The sequence below is a fragment of the Sesamum indicum genome, unplaced genomic scaffold (genome assembly GCF_000512975.1).
Source record: "Sesamum indicum cultivar Zhongzhi No. 13 unplaced genomic scaffold, S_indicum_v1.0 scaffold00240, whole genome shotgun sequence".
Taxonomy (NCBI): Eukaryota; Viridiplantae; Streptophyta; class Magnoliopsida; order Lamiales; family Pedaliaceae; genus Sesamum; species Sesamum indicum.
Window position 1 is genome coordinate 68,775 of NW_011628134.1, and position 19,772 is coordinate 88,546.

Genomic DNA, 19,772 nt, shown 5'->3' on the forward strand with positions numbered 1-19,772 from the left:
AGGAGATCATCTGCAAAACCCAATTGGAATACCCTAGCTGGCTCACACTTCCAATGGTAGGTGAATTGCATGTCCTGTTCAATAAGTTGTAAGAATTCCAAATGTAGAATTTCCATGACAAGCACAAAGAGGTAAGGAGATAAAGGGTCTCCTTGGCGTAGACCTCTCGCCCCATTAAAAAACCCGTGAGGTTTTCCATTGAGGCCAATCGAAAATGAGGCCGTCGTAATGCACTCCTCAATCCATCTAATGAATGTAGTTGGAAAGTTGAAGAACTGTAAAACTGCAGCAAGGAAGTCCCACTCGACTGTGTCGTAGGCCTTTCTAATATCCACTTTAAGTGCACATCTTGGGGGAAGACGTATCTGGTTGATTGTCTTCTTTCTTAATTTTCTTTTACGTTGCTCTTGTTTTCTTTTGCTGGTTTATTTACTCTATAACTAGCTATCAATTTGCCTGACCAGTCCATCAGTTTCAGTTGTCGTAACTTAGAGTCATGCTGATCTGTGCACAAGAACTGTGGTGAACATGATCTTATCTATCTTTGTCATTACTTCGGGTGACATTCACGGCCAATATAATGATCTTTCAAGGCTTTTTGAGTATGGAGGTCTCCCTCGAATATGTTTATATGTGGATGTGCTTGCATGTTTTTCATTCATCTCACACACTACATAATCTACTTCATTCTTCTAAAATAGCAAGAGAAGAATTAATGTGTGAATTAATGTTGGTTGATACATTGTTTATTATATAACCCTATTTAAATTGCTGTATTGGTGATTCCTTAGGCATGTGAAGACAAAGCCTGTACAATGGATTCTGTGGGTCAAATCCAGAGTTGACAAGATAAAGATGGATGGTATACTGAATAGTAAAAGAAGGCATATGAAACAATGAAACCAAAGAGAATATGAATCCTCACTTCGTCTTATGGAAGAAAAGAAACAACTGAAAGAAGTAAGTCATTACTCAAAAACTGCATATGAATATGTTTATATGTGGATGTGCTTGCATGTTTTTCATTTATCTAACACATTATTTTATCTACTTGATTCCTCTAAAATAGCAAGAGAAGGTGTTTACAGCTGCTTCAAAAGCCGAAGGTGCTGAGATGAAAAAATATAAGAAGGAGATGCAGAAGTGGGAAATGGGGAAATATACTCTAAAATCCATTGTAGGTGAAATTGACAAAAAAGTGGTTGAATTGGGATCAATTGGAGGTAGGATCTTTCGTTATTTGTGTTTCTTTCTTTCTTCTTCCTTGAAAATAGTTCTGTTTCCAAGGAAATCCGTAAGTCACTAGGATTAGATAACAAATTAATGTAATTGTGCAGCTCTAGCTTAAGTAACAGTTAACGTAGATTACGTGTTGAACCTCATGCATCGATTGTGCAACTCACATTCCATATTTCCAACTTTTTTGCGTAAATGAATTGCGGACTTCAATATGTTTAAATGGATTATTCTGCATAATTGATTTCTGTTGCTGCTGAAATTCATTCTACAGAATTAGTGCACAAAAAATGTGCAGCAGAATCAAGTGAAATGCTGCAGTTTGCCTGTTTCGTTTGCTCCATACAATTTCTGCTACAGCAACGATTTTTTATAAGTGATAGGTTGTCTTACACTGACCTCTCTACTTTTCTTGTATTTTTTCAACAAACTTCTGAAGATGCCTTGGAGACAAGCACAAGAGAACTAGGAAGCAAATGAGGAAAACCAATATGGACAAAAGAAGAAAAAAGAATATACGCGGAAAAAAATAAACGAAACAGAAAAAAGCAATATACAGAAAAGAAAGAAGAAGAAAAAGAAACAGAAAAAAAAGGGAATATCCGCAAAAAAAAAGAAAAAGAAACAGAAAAAAAGCAATATATTCCAAAAAAAAAAAGAGAAGCAAAAGAAGAAAAAAAAAGCAATATCCAAAAGAGAAAAGTAAAAGAAAAAAAAGCAACATCCGCTCGCCTACTTGGAGTTGTTGCTGTTGATGCACATACAATTGAGTGCTTGGAAGACAATTTTTGGTGCTCGCAAGATGAAGACACAACCGCTACTGCATGCAAGGTACATGGTTTGTAGTTTGCTGTTTAAGTGAGATGGCTCTTAGTTAATTTATTTTGGTTATAACAAGTAGTTTTCATTAATAATATAGGAAGTGGCTTGCATAGTTGTTGGTAGTCGTTTATCACCTCCACAAAGTTACTCGTAGTAACTCATAATGCTTGAATCAAACTATCTTTTCAAACAAAAATAGAATCACTTTGTGTGTTTGTGCGGTTGGCACACCCGGACACTTGTTCATGGAAACTAGTCTTATAATAACAGCGTTGCAATTGAGCACATCACAGGTGGAATTGCGTATAGTAGGCCATTTAGGCCAAAATGGAATGGAAAAGCTCGACTTATTTTTCTGAATTCTCCACAGATATGTATTGCTTCCTAGGCTTCGAGTTTGTGTAATGCCTGGAGTAGAAACATTATTATTTACTTTATCACACGTGGAAATTATATAAATCTAAAGAGTCTCGTGCTAGTATTTCTTGAAATTCAGTTTGATAAGGATTTTATAGTATATGAAAGTTATGAGAATATGTGTTCTCCCCGTATGCTCATTATTCCAATAATTGAGTGGATTCATTCCCTCGTAGCTATATTGTTATTTTGGAGCTTGCCCGAGAAGCTTCCCTTCTAGGAGATTGGCTACGCCACGAAACTTTGCTGCCATCTTTTCAGTGACCATACTGAAATATGTGAGGGGTGGTGACATATTGATGGCAGCTAGGATATTTTTGGATCCTTTTGTATTCGTTTGACATGCCTCTGACACGTTTCTTTGAGTGCTATTCAAGAGAGAGAATTTTCATTGATAGGGCTTGATGCCATCTTATCAGCTACCTACTGAAATATGTGAATTAATGTGGATTGATCCATTGTTTATTTTATAATCCTATTTAAATTGCTGTATTGGTGATTCCTTAGGCATGTGAAGACAAAGCCTCTACAATGGATTGTGTGGGTCAAATCCTGAGTCGACAAGATAAAGATGGATGCTATACAAAAGAGAAAAAGAAAGCTCGACAAGATAAAGATGGATGCTATACAAAAGAGAAAAAGAAAGCATATGAAACAATGAAACCAAAGAGAATATCAAAGGAGGAGATACTTCGTCTAATGGAAGAAAAGAACTAAAAGAAGTAATTCATTACCCAAAAACTGCATACTTCAGCTAATATGAGTTGTTTGGCTTGTCATGTTTTTGCTCAAATGCAAGTTTCCATGATTAGTAAAAAAAGATTGCTAATTGTGTGTTATGATCTTTGTCATGAAAATTAATATTTTAATGTTAATTTCATTATTGTGGCAAGTGGCAACTCAAGAAAAAACATATCTGTAGTGCTCGTTGGCATCTTTCAATTTCTTAAGAAAAAGTTCCATACAATAGAATCTTTCATGTTTGAACGGGCTTAGGCTTTGACTTTGGCCGTGAATGTTTAGGTTCATTCTCTATGATTATGTATTCTCTATCTCGACAACAAGTTTTGTTGCTATTATTTAATAGACCGCGCAATTATATGTGCCTAGGCAAGTGATGCAGCATCATTTTAGGGTATTAGTGATATACTGGTGGTTGAGGCTTTTTCTTGATATGAAGGTGGTTGTCAATGATGAATAGGGAGCTATTCTAAGCAGGATGAAATGTGAAAGCTTGATTGAAGACACAGCTTGATACTCAACAGAGTTCCTGCACAGTTTCTTGTATAGAATTAGAAGGCAAAGGAATTACTCATAATATTCTTTGGGCATCACACATTCACAGGAAGTAATATGCGAAACTTAGTTAATGATCTCCAAAGCAAAGAAGGATTAGACTTTTATAATGAGCAAAAGAGAAAGCTGATTAAAAAAATGAGAGAGATAGCTGAAAAGTTGTGTCGAGAATCGAGATTGTTTCTGTAATTCTTTATTTTCCTAAAACTTCAGATATTTACAGGAGGAAGTGAGGGCATATACTTTATAGATGAAACCTACATTATAGTGAGCTCAAGTTGAAATGTTGTGGGAGTTTTCACTCTGATTCCATCAGTTTGGTGGGTTGAAGTGGGAAAGTGAAGGGGATAACGACCTGATACAAATTCAATTTACTCGATGAACTGGCTTAGTTGTGTTTTAACTTACTTCACTATAAGATTTGTACAGCTTAAAGAGACTTGAAGTCGCAAATTATAACAGCAAATTATGGTTGAAGCCTCATTGGACAAGTTCCCTATGTGTAGTTACTACATGTTTCAACTCTACCACATCTTTGTGGCTGTTACTTAAATTGCCAATGCTTGGATAAAGTGTCCTCTGGATGGATCAAAGTTCTGAAGTATTTGTGTCTACAAATGAAGTAAATATAACTAATATTGGAGTCAATTAGGCTACTTCAGAAACCAATGTTCTTAACTGCAGCAGTTTTTCATGTCCTGCCAGTCCCCTTTATACTTGTTACAATGCTTAAGTGCTTGGCCTATGTCTGACTTGTCTCCATATTTTGGTATCTCAATTTTTAAAGCCGTAAAAGGGGAGAAGGCAAGGGAAAATGCAGTCTTTTAGTCTTCTACATTTCTAGTTGATTGTCTTCTTTCTTAATTTTCTTTTACGTTGCTCTTGTTTTCTTTGGCTGGTTTATTTACTCTATAACTAGCTATCAATTTGCCTCACCAGTCCATCAGTTTCAGTTGTCGTAACTTAGAGTCATGCTGATCTGTGCACAAGAACTGTGGTGAACATGATCTTATCTATCTTTGTCATTACTTCGGGTGACATTCACGGCCAATATAGTGATCTTTCAAGGCTTTTTGAGTATGGAGGTCTCCCTCGAATATGTTTATATGTGGATGTGCTTGCATGTTTTTCATTCATCTCACACACTACTTAATCTACTTCATTCTTCTAAAATAGGAAGAGAAGAATTAATGTGTGAATTAATGTTGGTTGATACATTGTTTATTATATAACCCTATTTAAATTGCTGTATTGGTGATTCCTTAGGCATGTGAAGACAAAGCCTGTACAATGGATTCTATGGGTCAAATCCTGAGTCGACAAGATAAAGATGGATGGTATACTGAATAGTAAAAGAAGGCATATGAAACAATGAAACCAAAGAGAATATGAATCCTCACTTCGTCTTATGGAAGAAAAGAAACAACTGAAAGAAGTAAGGCATTACTCAAAAACTGCATATGGAATATGTTTATATGTGGGCATGTTTTTCATTTATCTAACACATTATTTTATCTACTTGATTCCTCTAAAATAGCAAGAGAAGGTGTTTACAGCTGCTTCAAAAGCCGAAGGTGCTGAGATGAAAAAATATAAGAAGGAGATGCAGAAGTGGGAAATGGGGAAATATACTCTAAAATCCATTGTAGATGAAATTGACAAAAACGTGGTTGAATTGGGATCAATTGGAGGTAGGACCTTTCGTTATTTGTGTTTCTTTCTTTCTTCTTCCTTGAAAATAGTTCTGTTTCCAAGGAAATACGTAAGTCACTAGGATTAGATAACAAATTAATGTAATTGTGCAGCTCCAAGGAAATACGTAAGTCACTAGGATTAGATAACAAATTAATGTAATTGTGCAGCTCTAGCTTAAGTAACAGTTAACGTAGATTATGTGTTGAACCTCATGCATCGATTGTGCAACTCACATTCCATATTTCCAACTTTTTTGCGTAAATGAATTGCGAACTTCAATATGTTTAAATGGATTATTCTGCATAATTGATTTCTGTTGCTGCTGAAATTCATTCTACAGAATTAGTGCACAAAAAATGTGCAGCAGAATCAAGTGAAATGCTGCAGTTTGCCTGTTTCGTTTGCTCCATACAATTTCTGCTACAGCAACGATTTTTTATAAGTGATAGGTTGTCTTACACTGACCTCTCTACTTTTCTTGTATTTTTTCAACAGACTTCTGAAGATGCCTTGGGGACAAGCACAAGAGAACTAGGAAGCAAATGAGGAAAACCAATATGGACAAAAGAAGAAAAAAGAAACGGAGAAAAAAAGAATATACGTGGAAAAAAAAAAACAGAAAAAAGCAATATACAGAAAGAAAGAAGAAGAAAAAGAAACAGAAAAAAAAGGGAATATCCGCAAAAAAAAAAGAAAAAGAAACAGAAAAAAAGCAATATATTCAAAGAAAAAAAGAGAAGCAAAAGAAACAAAAAAAAAAGCAATATCCAAAAGAGAAAAGTAAAAGAAAAACAAGCAACATCCGCTCGCCTACTTGGAGTTGTTGCTGTTGATGCACATATAATTGAGTGCTTGGAAGACATTTTTTGGTGCTCGCAAGATGAAGACACAACCGCTACTGCATGCAAGGTACTTGGTTTGTAGTTTGCTGTTTAAGTGAGATGGCTCTTAGTTAATTTATTTTGGTTATAACAAGTAGTTTTCATTAATAATATAGGAAGTGGCTTGCATAGTTGTTGGTAGTCGTTTATCACCTCCACAAAGTTACTCGTAGTAACTCATAATGCTTGAATCAAACTATCTTTTCAAACAAAAATAGAATCACTTTGTGTGTTTGTGCGGTTGGAACACCCCAAACACTTGTTCATGGAAACTAGTCTTATAATAACAGCGTTGCAATTGAGCACATCACAGGTGGAATTGCGTATAGTAGGCCATTTAGGCGAAAATGGAATGGAAAAGCTCGACTTATTTTTCTGTAATTCTCCACAGATATGTATTGCTTCCTAGGCTTCGAGTTTGTGTAATGCCTGGTGTAGAAACATTATTATTTACTTTATCACACGTGGAAATTATATAATTCTAAAGAGTCTCGTGCTAGTATTTCTTGAAATTCAGTTTGATAAGGATTTTATAGTATATGAAAGTTATGAGAATATGTGTTCTCCCCGTATGCTCATTATTCCAATAATTGAGTGGATTCATTCCCTCGTAGCTGTATTGTTGTTTTGGAGCTTGCCCGAGAAGCTTCCCTTCTAGGAGATTGGCTACGCCACGAAACATTGCTGCCATCTTTTCAGTGACCATACTGAAATATGTGAGGGGTGGTGATATATTGATGGCAGCTAGGATATTTTTGGATCCTTTTGTATTCGTTTGACATGCCTCTGACACGTTTCTTTGAGTGCTATTCAAGAGAGAGAATTTTCATTGATAGGGGTTGATGTCATCTTATCACCTACCATTCTAAAATATGTGAATTAATGTAAATTGATCCATTGTTTATTTTATAATCCTATTTAAATTGTTGAATTGATGATTCCTTAGGCATGTGAATACAAAGCCTGTACAATGGATTCTGTGGGTTAAATCGTGAGTCGACAAGAGAAAGATGGATGCTATACAAAAGTGAAAAAGAAGGCATATGAAACAATGAAACCAAAGAGAATATCAAAGGAGGAGATAATTCGTCTAATGGAGGAAAAGAAACAACTGAAAGAAGTAAGTCATTACTCAAAAACTGCATATGAATATGTTTATATGTGGATGTGCTTGCATGTTTTTCATTTATTTGACACATTATTTAATCTACTTGATTCTTCTAAAATAGCAAGAGAAGCTGCTGACAGCTGCTTCAAAAGCCGAAGGTGCTGAGATGAAAAAATATAAGGAGGAGATGCAGTAGTGGGAAATGGGGAAGTATACTCTAAAATTCATTGTCGGTGAAATTGACAAAAAAGTGGTCGAATTGGGATCAATTGGAGGTATGATCTTTCTTTATTTGTGTTTCTTTCTTTCTTCTTCCTTTGGAATCCTTTCACCGCCTTCAAGGCTCCTAAGTTATTTTTTCGCTTTTGTTGCTTAGGATTTTTGCTATAGCATTTGGTAATATAAGTAATTTACTTTGTAAAATATATTTTCATATATTGAGCTTGTAAATTGGATGATTTATGGAAAGGTTATCTCACACATTATTTAATCTACTTGATTCTTCTAAAATAGCAAGAGAAGAATTAATGTGTGAATTAATGTAGATTGATCCATTGTTCTCATTCATTTAATTACCATGAATGCTATTCTAATACCACTTTTCAGACATATGGTGTATAAATATGTGAATTAACTAGAATGTTCCTCTTATCTCTGTTTTCCGATTTCCCTTAAAAATGATTGTTTTTGTGCTCTTCTTTCTAGTTGTTACATTCTGAATTCTGTCTATTATTATCTTTTGATGTCGAATGACAAAGGAGTAGGGGATCAATTAAGGCTCTTTTGGTTCCCTAAAAATTGGGCAGGAGAAAGAGGATGAGGGAATGCATTTTCAGTGGTACTTAGATAACAAATTAATGTAATTGTGCTCCTCTAGCTTAAGTAAGAATTAACGTAGATTACGCGTTAAACCTGATGCATCGATCCTGCTACTCACATCTCATATTTCCCACTTATTGTAGGTAGAGTTCTCTGAGTTAACATATGTGAATATTGCAACTTTTTAGTTTCAGGGTTGCATCGCGTAAAAGCTATTGATGAAGAGAAATAACTTATAAAAAGAGGAGATATTGAATCTTATTGCTCTAAATCTATTTGTGGTGCTGCAAGGAATCAATAGAGGTTCTTTCTCTTGTATTTTGTTGTATGTATAATCTGTCAATTTTTAATTTATCATATTTAAGTGGGAGTAACTCTTCATTCGATGGACTCGAAATCTTTGTCCAAAAGCACTTCATTCGATGGACTCGAAATCTTTGTCCAAAAGCAGTAAGTTCTGCGATTTGTTCAAAAGCAGTAAGTTTTGCGATTTGTTCAAAAGCAGTAAGTTCTGCGATCATTTTGTGGCTTTATTTAAAATATATTGCATTTTCATGTTATCATTTTATCTTGGGAAGGTTGGTAAACTTTTTATGGCTTTACTTAAAATGTTTACATCTTCCTTCTAGACAAACGAGTAACTCTACTTGGAAACTATCCCCGATAGAGGTTCTTTTGTTTACTTTGTTGTATGACTAATTGTTGCAAACTTGTATTTGATTGGGAGTACATCTTCTGTTCGTGGACTTGCAATCTTCCAAAAGCACCATACACAAGTTCTGCGATTATTTTATCTTGGTAAGGTCAGTAAATGTTTTTAGTGGCTTTAGTTAAAATATATTTACATATTCATGCTATCATTTTCTCTTGGGGAGGCTGGTAAATTTTTGTCGGCTTTACTTAAAATGTATTATATTTTATTTATATTTTTTCTTGACAAATGAGTAACTAATTTTTGTTTTCTACTAGTGTTTTGGGATAGTGCAGGGATGTGATCAAATGAAGGTTTTTCAAATGCCTTATAAGGTATTGATTTATTCTGTTTATTCATAATTATTGTGTGGTCAGTGACTAATTAATTTTATTTAATAATAATTATCCCTTATTATTTATACCTTTTTTAAGAATTGCATAAGGAAATTTAAAAATATAATGTGAAGTGCTCAACTAATAGTTTATTATTTATGTAAATAAATATCTATTAATCTAATAAAGTGTTTTCTAGAAATTTCTCGATTTGAAAAGTACTTATTTCAATTTTATTTTATTATTAACTAGTAATTATTTTTTACATATTACAATATCAAAAATTGAAAGGACAGTCCAATTCTATACCTATTAGGGAGATCATGAAATGGATAAATTACATATTGTTTTATTGTTTGCATTCACACGGTATAATTTTGGTCAAGTATTTATATATATTTTGTAAAATATTGACCTTGTAGAAATTTTATTTAATAAAACAAACTTTAGGGTGCAAGAAAAGTAGAAATTTTATTTAATAAAACAAACTTTAGGGTGCAAGAAAAGTGGAGGGGAATTTCATACTTATATTTTTAGTGTAAACCAAATGTGAGGAGAGTTTAACTAATTTAAAATTAATTTATTATTTATGTAAAATAGAGTTGTGGTAGCAAGTTGGGTCCAATAACTCTACAGTATACTTGTTATTTTAGTGTACAAATGTAAAATTATATTTTTTACCTAAAAATATTTAAAATTATACTTAGGTCCTCCTTTTCATTTAAAATTATACTTATGTCCATCCTCTCTCAAGATTCTTTCTTTATCTTTAATTACGCTTGATTTTCTTTCTTTAGACTTGGTTTGCATTTTGTGTTTTGCTCAATTTGGTATTTCCATGAGCTCCTTCTTAGGTCTGTGAATGTGGTTTCATTATCCCTATTTTATTTAATACAGGTATTGTTAATTTATAATTATTATGTGGTTAATTTTAGGGATAAATTAGTTTTTTTTTATTTTATTATTATTTTTTAATTTGCAAAAAAATTATTTGAAAGGATTCACCATCTTATATTGCTACGAAGAAATCAAATGTAAGAAGAAATCAAATGTAAGTGTAAAATATGTGGTAAATGTTTATTAGTATATTTTAAATAAATTTATTGTTAATTTTAAACAGAAATAAAGATAATAGTTCTCAATTTTGTTGATAAATTTCTCTTTATATTGGAAGGACTTGCCATTTATATTTGGTTTCCTCATTATACCCTGTTATATTGTTTTACTTAACTGTTATTTATTAATTATTAATATAGTTGAAAATTGTATAATTTATCCGGTTAATAGACCAGGAGATTTTCTGAAATCTATCAAAATTATTTTCCAAATAATAAGTCTAAAAACAAATTTCTAGTAATTTGTTTATTAAAATCCGTTATAATTTAAAATTTAATTTTATTATTTAAATTTCAAATTTTAAAAAATAAAATTTATTTATTATTATAATTTGTTGTCAAAGTTTATTTATTAATTGACGCATCATTTTTTATAAATAATATTTTATATTTTAAAATGAAACTAAATCAAATGAAATTTATAGTTAATTTTAATTCTTTATGTAATTTTTTCAAATTTTTGTAAAATAAATTTGATTTATTATGATGTATGGTCGAAGTTTATTAATATACTAAATTATTATTTAAATTCAGAAAATAATAAATAGGTATAAATTTATTAAATACAAATACTATATTATAATTTAAAATTAATTTATTAAAATAGATAATTTTATTTTTCTGCTATTATTTTCTCTTACGAAGGCTGTAAATTTTTGGTGGCTTTATTTAAAATGTAATTATATTTTTTTGCATTTTTTCTTGACAAATGAGTAAGCGATTTAAGGCTTTAATTTATTACTTTTTAATAGTTGAGTGTACCAAGGGGACATTATCATATGAGGGTTTTTTAATTCTTCATCATTTTTCTCTCCAATACAAGAATAATTTACGCTAGTTACCAATAATTAAAAATAAAAGTTGAAAATTGAATTTTAATTTTAATGAAAAGCATGTACTAAATTATTTGTAAACTTGATGTTATAAATTAAGTGATCGAAGGTGAATCGTATTATATTTGTATTTGTGTTTATGATTTTATATTATTGTGATGAGTATTTATGTTATAGAGTAAATTCGGTTCTTAAATTATTTAGTAGATTTTTAATAAGCTTAATTTATAAGACAAAACATCTGATTAGCATAAGTAAAAATAAATTATTTAATCAAATTAATTATTTTGTATTGACATAAATTATTAATAAAACAATAATTTACTATAGTAGAATGAAATTTAATTGCAAAACTTTATTTAATTAGTGGATAAGAGATGCAAATTTTAGTTATTGAATTAATCCATATTTAAGACCAACCATAATTTATTATATTATCTGCTTTGGTCATGGATTTATTAAAATATGCATTTATTATTATGGATATATTTATAGTTTAAGTATGATCAAAAATTAAATTTATTCTTTATGTAATTTACTTTGTAACATATATTTTTCATATAAGTAAATTGTATAATTTATGAAAGGTTAGAAAAATAAGTGAGATGGGATTTAGTGCTATTTTAATTTAAAAGTGTCAAGTTTAAAAATATAATGCGAATGCCTCAATTTAAGTATTATTTAAAATTAATTTATTACTTATGTAAAATAAAATTCTAATAATCTGTGATAAATGTTTATTAAAATGTTCCTGGAAAATAATTTATTCTTTAAAGTTTCTCTCGAATAAACTTTCGTTGAAAGAAGAAATATTTATAAATTAAATTTTTGTATTATTATGTTGAGTGTTTATAATTATACTTTTGGTGGCTTTATTTAAAATATCTTAAGAAGGCGGGTAAACTTTTGGTGGCTTTATTTAAAATATAATTATACTTTTTTTACATTTTTTCTTGACAAATGAATAAGCGATTTAGGGCTTTAATTTATTACTTTTTAATAGTTATTTATAAGAATAGTTTCAATTCTTATGTTTGGGCTTGAAAATTGGCTGCCAGTGAAAGTGAAAAGCCGTCTTTTCAATAAATTAGACGGAGAGAACTAATTTTGATTATTTTAATAAAAATGACATCATATTAAATTATTTGTAAACTCGATGTACTAAATTGAATGATCGAAGCTGGATCGTATTACATTTGTATTTATGTTTATAATTTATTAAATCATACTTTTATATCATTGTGATGAGTATGTTATTAGTAGATTTTTAGAAAACATCTAATTAGCATAAGTAAAATAAATTATTTATTCGAATTAATTATTTTGTAATAAAACAATAATATTATCTGCTTTGGTCATGGATTTATTAAAATATGCATTTATTATTATGGATATATTTATATATTAGGTGTCATCTTTTAATTTTATTTGTAATTATATTTTCACAAATAAATAATTTCAATTTGACATATTTGGACCTCATCAGTTTTAATCCTCGAATAAAAAGAGCTAAGCTACTTATTTTAAGTATAATTTAAAATTAATTTATTATTTTTGTAAAATAAATTTCTAATAATTTGTGATAAATAATGTTTTATATTTTAAAATAATGACTAAATCAAATAAATTTTTAGATAATTTTAAACAAAATTTAATTTTTTTATATTTACATCTGCATATCGTAGATTGAATTCTATATATATTTCCTTATTAGTTATATCCTGTCAAATTTATTACAATATTTTCAAATCAAATAATAAGTCAAATTTAAAAATATTATGTGAAGAGCTCAGCAGCTTAGTTTAAGTATTTTCTAAAATTAAATTTATTCTTTATGTAAAGTATTTGGTAATATAAGTAATTTACTTTGTAACATATATTTTCATATAAGTAATTAATATAATTTATGATATTTGTGCATGTAATTTAATATAAAAATATATAAGTTATATAACATACTTTTTTATAAAATTAAATTGAGCTTGTAAATAATTTTCTTTGTAAAACATATTTTCATATAGAACTTGTAAATTTTTTTTATGTATTACACGGTTTATATAGCTGATACCATATAGCCATGACCGAAGGTCATGGGGGATCGAAGAAAATAATAAAAATTTAAATCCGGCCATGAGGCGGTAGGAAGAACCGACCATGTAGGCGGAATGCACAACAGTAAAAAGGTAAATCCGACCATGTAGGCGGAGTGCAAGAAAGAATATTTTTTATTACGATAAATATAAAGAGAAACAAGTACCATAAGGAAAGACTAAGTTGGGAACCTTTTACGTCGGTTTAAACTAATAGGTATAAATTTTGGTCAGAAAATACCACACTAAAGCCCAAAATCAACGCCAAAAATTGGCAAAATCGGGCAGCAATGGCAAGGCCGACCTCATTCATACCCATAATTTAAACCGACGACCCAGAGAGCCTTATCATTAAGTTCCCTCAATTTCTCCTTATGTTTATCAGTAATGAAAAATACTCTTTTTATTATTATTATTATTATATATATATATATATACACATCTATATAGCCATGCTATCTCTGTTATACTTGGATAATTCAGCAGCAGCAACTTAGCCTTGCATTAGGCTAACAAAAACAGAAACAAGAATGGAAATAACGAATGCAAAAATTTAAATAAGATAATTCAGCACGTCCGCATGGCCTCCATCTGCCAAGTGTCCTCTCATTTTCGCCAAGTGTCCTCTCATTTTCGACACGTGTCATTCGGTCAATTTTTGTTGACTTGCCATGCTGTCAGTTCATTTCTTCATGAGTCTGGAGAAGCTACTTCCTTCCGACTCTGATCCCGACTGCTTGGATCTTCTTTGTCTTCAGATGATTCTGAAATGTCCATTTTTTATTTTCCTTTAAGTGTCTCCCGGATTCCTTTAAAAAGATTGTCAAGGAATTCTTCTTGAGAAGATTCTTCAAATGGATTTTGAGCTTCCCCAGCGAGACAAGAAAATTTATTTTCCCCATTTTTGCTTGAGGTCTCCATGGGAGAAGCAATTCCCGAAAGATTCTTTTTCAAATCATTTTCCATTTGCTTGAGGTATTCCTCAATCATCTGATTTTTAGTGATTACCCCCTTCTTATTCAGAATCCTCTGGGAGATATGCTCAAAAGGATTGGGTGCCTGATTTTCTTCCTTTTCTGCAAGAACTTTATATTCTTGTAATTTTCCCTCCATCTCATTGATGATCTCTTGACCATAGTATTTCTTGGTCTCGGGATCAATTTGCATTAGCTTGTTCCAGAATTTCGAAACAAAACCTCCTTTTTATGCAAGGGATTTTCTGTAGGGTAATTCCTACCTCTGGCAGCCATTTCCAGATCCATGGGATAGAGAATTCAGTGAAAAAATAGTGAAGCCATTCCTTCTATCCATTTCCTTGATTTTTCTGCTTGTATTATTTTCGGCGAATAATTTAGCCATGTATTAGTGTAATCTAACAAATAATCCACAACTAATCAATATAAGGAAGCCACGTATAATAATATAAAGCCATGTCCACGATCGCATCCAAGAAATTAATATGTATAACATATACAATACTACACATATATATATATATATAACCAATTAGCTATACTTACCGTAAATCCCAAAATACTTCGATTCACGAGGGACTGCTCAACCCTCTACTTTGTCGTCACGTCCTATAACAGAATGTTATACATATAATCAATATATTTAATTTACCAAATAATTCATAAGAATTCACTTAATCAAACCCCTTATATATTTATAATTATCATTTTTAATAACATTCGTAAATTATATTACCACTGAAACCTCATTTTCTCTCTTTCATAACATAATATTCTTTAAATATAACTTTTCGAAACATTTCTATCGTTGCTATACAATTTAATTAAGCAATAATACATAGAATTACATATTTGGTTAATCATTCCGATGGAATGTTGGGTTCACCCCCATTAGTGTTGGTATTTTTCTTTTTTTGTTCTAACCAACCCGTAGAAAATAGAATCCCCCTTGTTTTCTGGGAGAATGCAATAAGAGCACAAGGAAGCAGATTGTGTAAATTAACTATAATAATAATTAAATCTAAGAAATCTAATATTTTAATTACCCAACTATATCATTTTTATAGCAAATGTGATATTTAATTCAACATCAATTTAAATAGCCAAAAGTATGAAATACTCCGATTAAATAGTACATCGCTCAATATAATCAATATTTAATAAACAAACTAATTGAATAATATAATTATATAAATTAATAAAAATTAAAATATAAATTCTGACCTCTCTGTTTCTTCGTCGCCGCAGTGAAAGATTGCAAATTTCCCTAAAGATGTAATTATGTTACATAATGCAAATCCTATATATATTATATATAATGAGAGAGAGGAGAGAGGTGTGGGGTGGGCGGTGGCCCCCCACTCTCATCCTCACCCTCTTTTATTTTCACTTTAGATATATATATATTATTATATATATAGTTATGTATATATATTATTTTATATATAATATTATTATTATTTTATTTAATTAAACTTTTCTAAAATACCTTTCACACCCCTCCTAATTTTCTTAATTACTATAATTTGTCCCCAAATATTTTAACGAACTCCAATTTAACCCGTTCAAATTTTATTATATCCCAAATTTAATCTATAATTTATTTACTAATTACATCTAAATTTCTAATAATTACCAATTACTCTCCCAATTACGTGAAAAATTCTACGGATGTCACAAAGTTAGTCTTAGTTACAGTTGTCCCTCGCCCAACTTGTGAGGGGAGTGATGAAATAGAGAAGCCAGATTTAGAATTATGTAGTTGAAGAAGAAGCAGAAGCTTGAACAGGGTTGATAGTTTGAAGAAGAAAGAGTTGTATGAAGTTGTTGTCCACTATTCTCTTTACTTATAAAAATGTGTTTATAGTGATGCGCTTTTATGTATACGTTAGGTAGTTGGGTTAGTTAATTAGAGGTTAGGTAGATTAGTTATTTTTCTGATCTTTACTTGAGCTGTTTTTTGTACACAAATTACTGTACATCTTCTTTTTCCTTTGCCATTCTTGATACGAAGTCTAGTATGCTTCCTTCAATAAAAAGAATTTCTTCTTCCTTGATTATTGACAATTGTGCATTGTTATATATATGTATAAAAAAATGGTCTTTTCTTGCGATAAACTAGCGTAAATATTTCTTGAAATCGTTTATTGATGAACAAAATGAATATGATATTTGGCTATATACTTGGATTCGAATGGGCCTCCAGAACTCTATGGAGCTAAGTGAACAACGTGACTATTATTATTGTTATGTGGTATTCAGGAATTCATTATGAACTTCTGTTGGTAGCCACCTCTAGAGTCCATATGAGTATCCAAAATATCTCAATTATCTTGATATCGTTCTGTTCGTCGTAATATTAAATATGCATGTTGTCTTTAAATTGTCTATCTTCTATATGTTTTTTCAACTAGGTTTATGAATTTTCTTTATGTGGTTCTTGCTAAGCGGTCAATGGGCTTGGGGCTGGACGATTCGCGAGGCACGTTGGGGTAGCATTGGGTGCCAATTGAGGCTTTGTCATTCAGTTCCCACTTAGGTGTCATTTCACGGGCAGGCTGGAGGTTGCCTGTGTGTGATTGGAGCTGTCATGTACCTAGGCATGGCCTATTCAATGCGATCGTGGGGTCACTCCCTATATGGAGGATAACGGTCTTTCGGAACACACAAGATGGTATTTGTGATCATGTGATTTTGTCAATGCCTGATGTGGTCTTCACATGCTCAACTATTTCTTGCTAGTCAATATGATATACTTTATGTATTTTAATCGAATTTTCAATTATGATTATTTTCTTCTATGTGCATCCACTTATGGCCTCACTAAACTTTTGTTTACGTAATTTAAGTTTCTTTCTCCAAATATAGATGGTAAATTGATGAGGTTGAGATTTGGTTGACCTAGGTAGTATATATCGTTACCAAAATTGTAATTAATCAACTACGTAATACATAGACAATTTCCACAAAGTTAAAAATGATTAGTATTAATTAATTGCGCTTTTCAACATATTAATTCCTGCTTCGGGGTATTGGTGTTTCACCCTAATCAAAAGGTATGAAAAGTTTATTGTTCTTGAAAATTTAAATGTTTTTTTATTATTTTATTTTATTTTATATTTCACGTATATCTATTTTTTCGTATTATTTACAGATTCAAATAAAAAAAATACTCAAACAGGCATGAAGTTTTTCCTTTTTCTTGATTTGTAATATTTTTTTATTACCTTATTTTTCTCTATAGTTCATGTATATGTTATTTTTTATGTGTTAATAGGATTTTCAAAACTCAACCAGGTATGAAATATTCTTTTCGCTCTATTTTTATTTTTTTATTATCTTATTATGTTTTATAATTCATATATTGAATTTTTGTGTTAATAGGATCTTGAAATCCACAAGAAATGAAAAAAAAAGAAAAGAAAGTACTCAAGTAGGTATGAAATCTTTTTTTCACTTGCTTTTTAATGTTTTTCTTATTATCTTTTGTTTTTTAATTTTATAATTCATGTATATGTAGTTTTCTATGAGTTAATTATAGATTTAAAAAAAGAAAAGCAGATTACAAGTACTCATATGTATGAAAATTTTAATTTACCTTACATCTCAATTGAAAGTATATTATAAATTGCGTGCACAATGATAATAATATCTTAACCAAAAATTACCCAACAAAAAATATTTAACAACAAATGTTATCCAATATACATGTGATTTAAAATAAAAAATTATAGAAGATGCACAAAAAATAAAAAGAAAAAATAAACAAAATTTTCAGAAACTAATTAACCATATTTACAAAATTTAATAAACAAAATAATAATAATAATAATACTTAATCATCAATCTAAAATTTATATGAAAAAAAATATAATTAAAAAATACAAGTAAGAGGCCCCCCCTGCTCGCAAGAAATCGAAATCACAGCTCCCACTCCACCAAAACTCTCAAAACCAGATGTCTGTAAAAACCCTCTCCCACTCCAAGAAATACAGATTTCTTGAAAACCCTCTAAATCTCCTCATCTTCCTCCTCCCACCGTTTTACCGTCTCCATCCGCCCATTTTCAGTCTCTCACCTCCATTTTCGCTTCTTTTCTTACCAAAAAATACAAAGGAAACAAAAGCCCTCAAAACAAACGCACATCAGAGAGAAGGGGACCGACAGAAAGGGTTTGGATTTGGTTTTGGTTTACGACTCCGAAGTCAATATATCTTCCTTGACCAATATGAAGGGTTTCTGCAGCCTCGATGAAGGAGAGACGGTGGGAGTGCGCGGAACTCGGTGGGGGTTTGGACCCTTGAAGCATCAGGTCCGTATATTCTTATTTTGTTCTGTATATACATTAGGTGCATGCAGTTCAAATGTACTCACATAACATTTATTTCAGTTGTCTATGTATCTCGGAGAGATTATCCTTTCCTTAATCTATACTGATTTAGTGCTCTTTCAAGTTTCCCTCGGCCATTACTATGAAGGTGTACATTGAATATATTTTCTTCCCTTGACTGAGATTTATTTATGTTTATTACAGAAATCGATCCCACTGTTCTAATTACATAGGATAAATACAGTTGTATAATGTCAATAGAGAGTGAGAAGTGAGAACAAAGAATTGATGGACCCGGTACTCATTTTCTAATAGCGTGGGAACTTCTGTATGTTATAGCGTACATGCGGTATATTCTATTTTATATTTGCTGATGACCATATAGAAAGAATATGTATTCTTATAGGGTTACCATGAAATTTTGCTTATAGATTTATTCATGGTATGATTTTTCTGCAAGTGTTCAACCAATTTCTGACAATATGGTTTAAGGTCATCCGCGATTTATTTTTATATGCAAAAGCACTGTAAGTTTCATATTTACATGGGGAATGAATCTGCTAGAGCCAAAAGTTCCTCCATCATTAAACTAGTATCTGTTTTGGAAAAATGGAATTGTTTATTTACACTTGCTTGCTTTTTCCTTCCTTTTTCATTTTTGATTATTGTTTGGTTAGGAAATTTTGAATGTGTCTTTCCTGTTTATGTCATTTTTCTATTTTGTTATTTTTTTATTTTGTTATCACTGATAATGCAAAGTTCTCTCTGTTTGTGCAGATAGCGTATAGCCTTGTCTTCTATTTTTTTTCAGATTACAAGAACGGATTTCTAGAGATGCAATGGGAGATAAGCTTAAGAGAATACGAACGCCAAAAAGAAAATCCAAAAAAAAAGAACAAAAAGAAAAAGAAAATGAAAAATCCAACAAAAAAGAACAAAAAGAAAAAAGAAGAAAAATAGAGTAGTATTCGCAAAAAAAAAAAAAAAAAAAGAAAAAAAGAGATAGAAAAGCCATCCCCACTGAGTTTTGATAACGTAAATGGTGGTGGGAAATGTCGAGCTTTCTCCATTGCTGGAATCCCCTTTCACATTGGAGTATCTCCCGAATTTGAGTTTCTTGATCCGATTGC

At 30.9% G+C, this 19,772-nt stretch overlaps 3 long non-coding RNA genes across 3 annotated transcripts; all 3 read left to right on the plus strand.

The window, feature by feature from the left end:
• The first annotated feature begins 1,912 nt into the window (after window positions 1-1,912).
• On the plus strand, window positions 1,913-3,075 carry LOC110011421. Its single transcript, XR_002286426.1, has 2 exons — window positions 1,913-2,067; window positions 2,983-3,075. It is a non-coding gene; the product is annotated as an uncharacterized LOC110011421 (long non-coding RNA).
• Window positions 3,076-6,320: 3,245 nt separating this feature from the next.
• LOC110011422 lies at window positions 6,321-7,375 on the plus strand. Its single transcript, XR_002286427.1, has 2 exons — window positions 6,321-6,375; window positions 7,294-7,375. It is a non-coding gene; the product is annotated as an uncharacterized LOC110011422 (long non-coding RNA).
• A 10,845-nt stretch (window positions 7,376-18,220) lies between these two features.
• LOC105179921 lies at window positions 18,221-19,555 on the plus strand. The gene is made up of 2 exons (XR_849410.2): window positions 18,221-18,624; window positions 19,420-19,555. It is a non-coding gene; the product is annotated as an uncharacterized LOC105179921 (long non-coding RNA).
• Window positions 19,556-19,772: the final 217 nt, after the last annotated feature.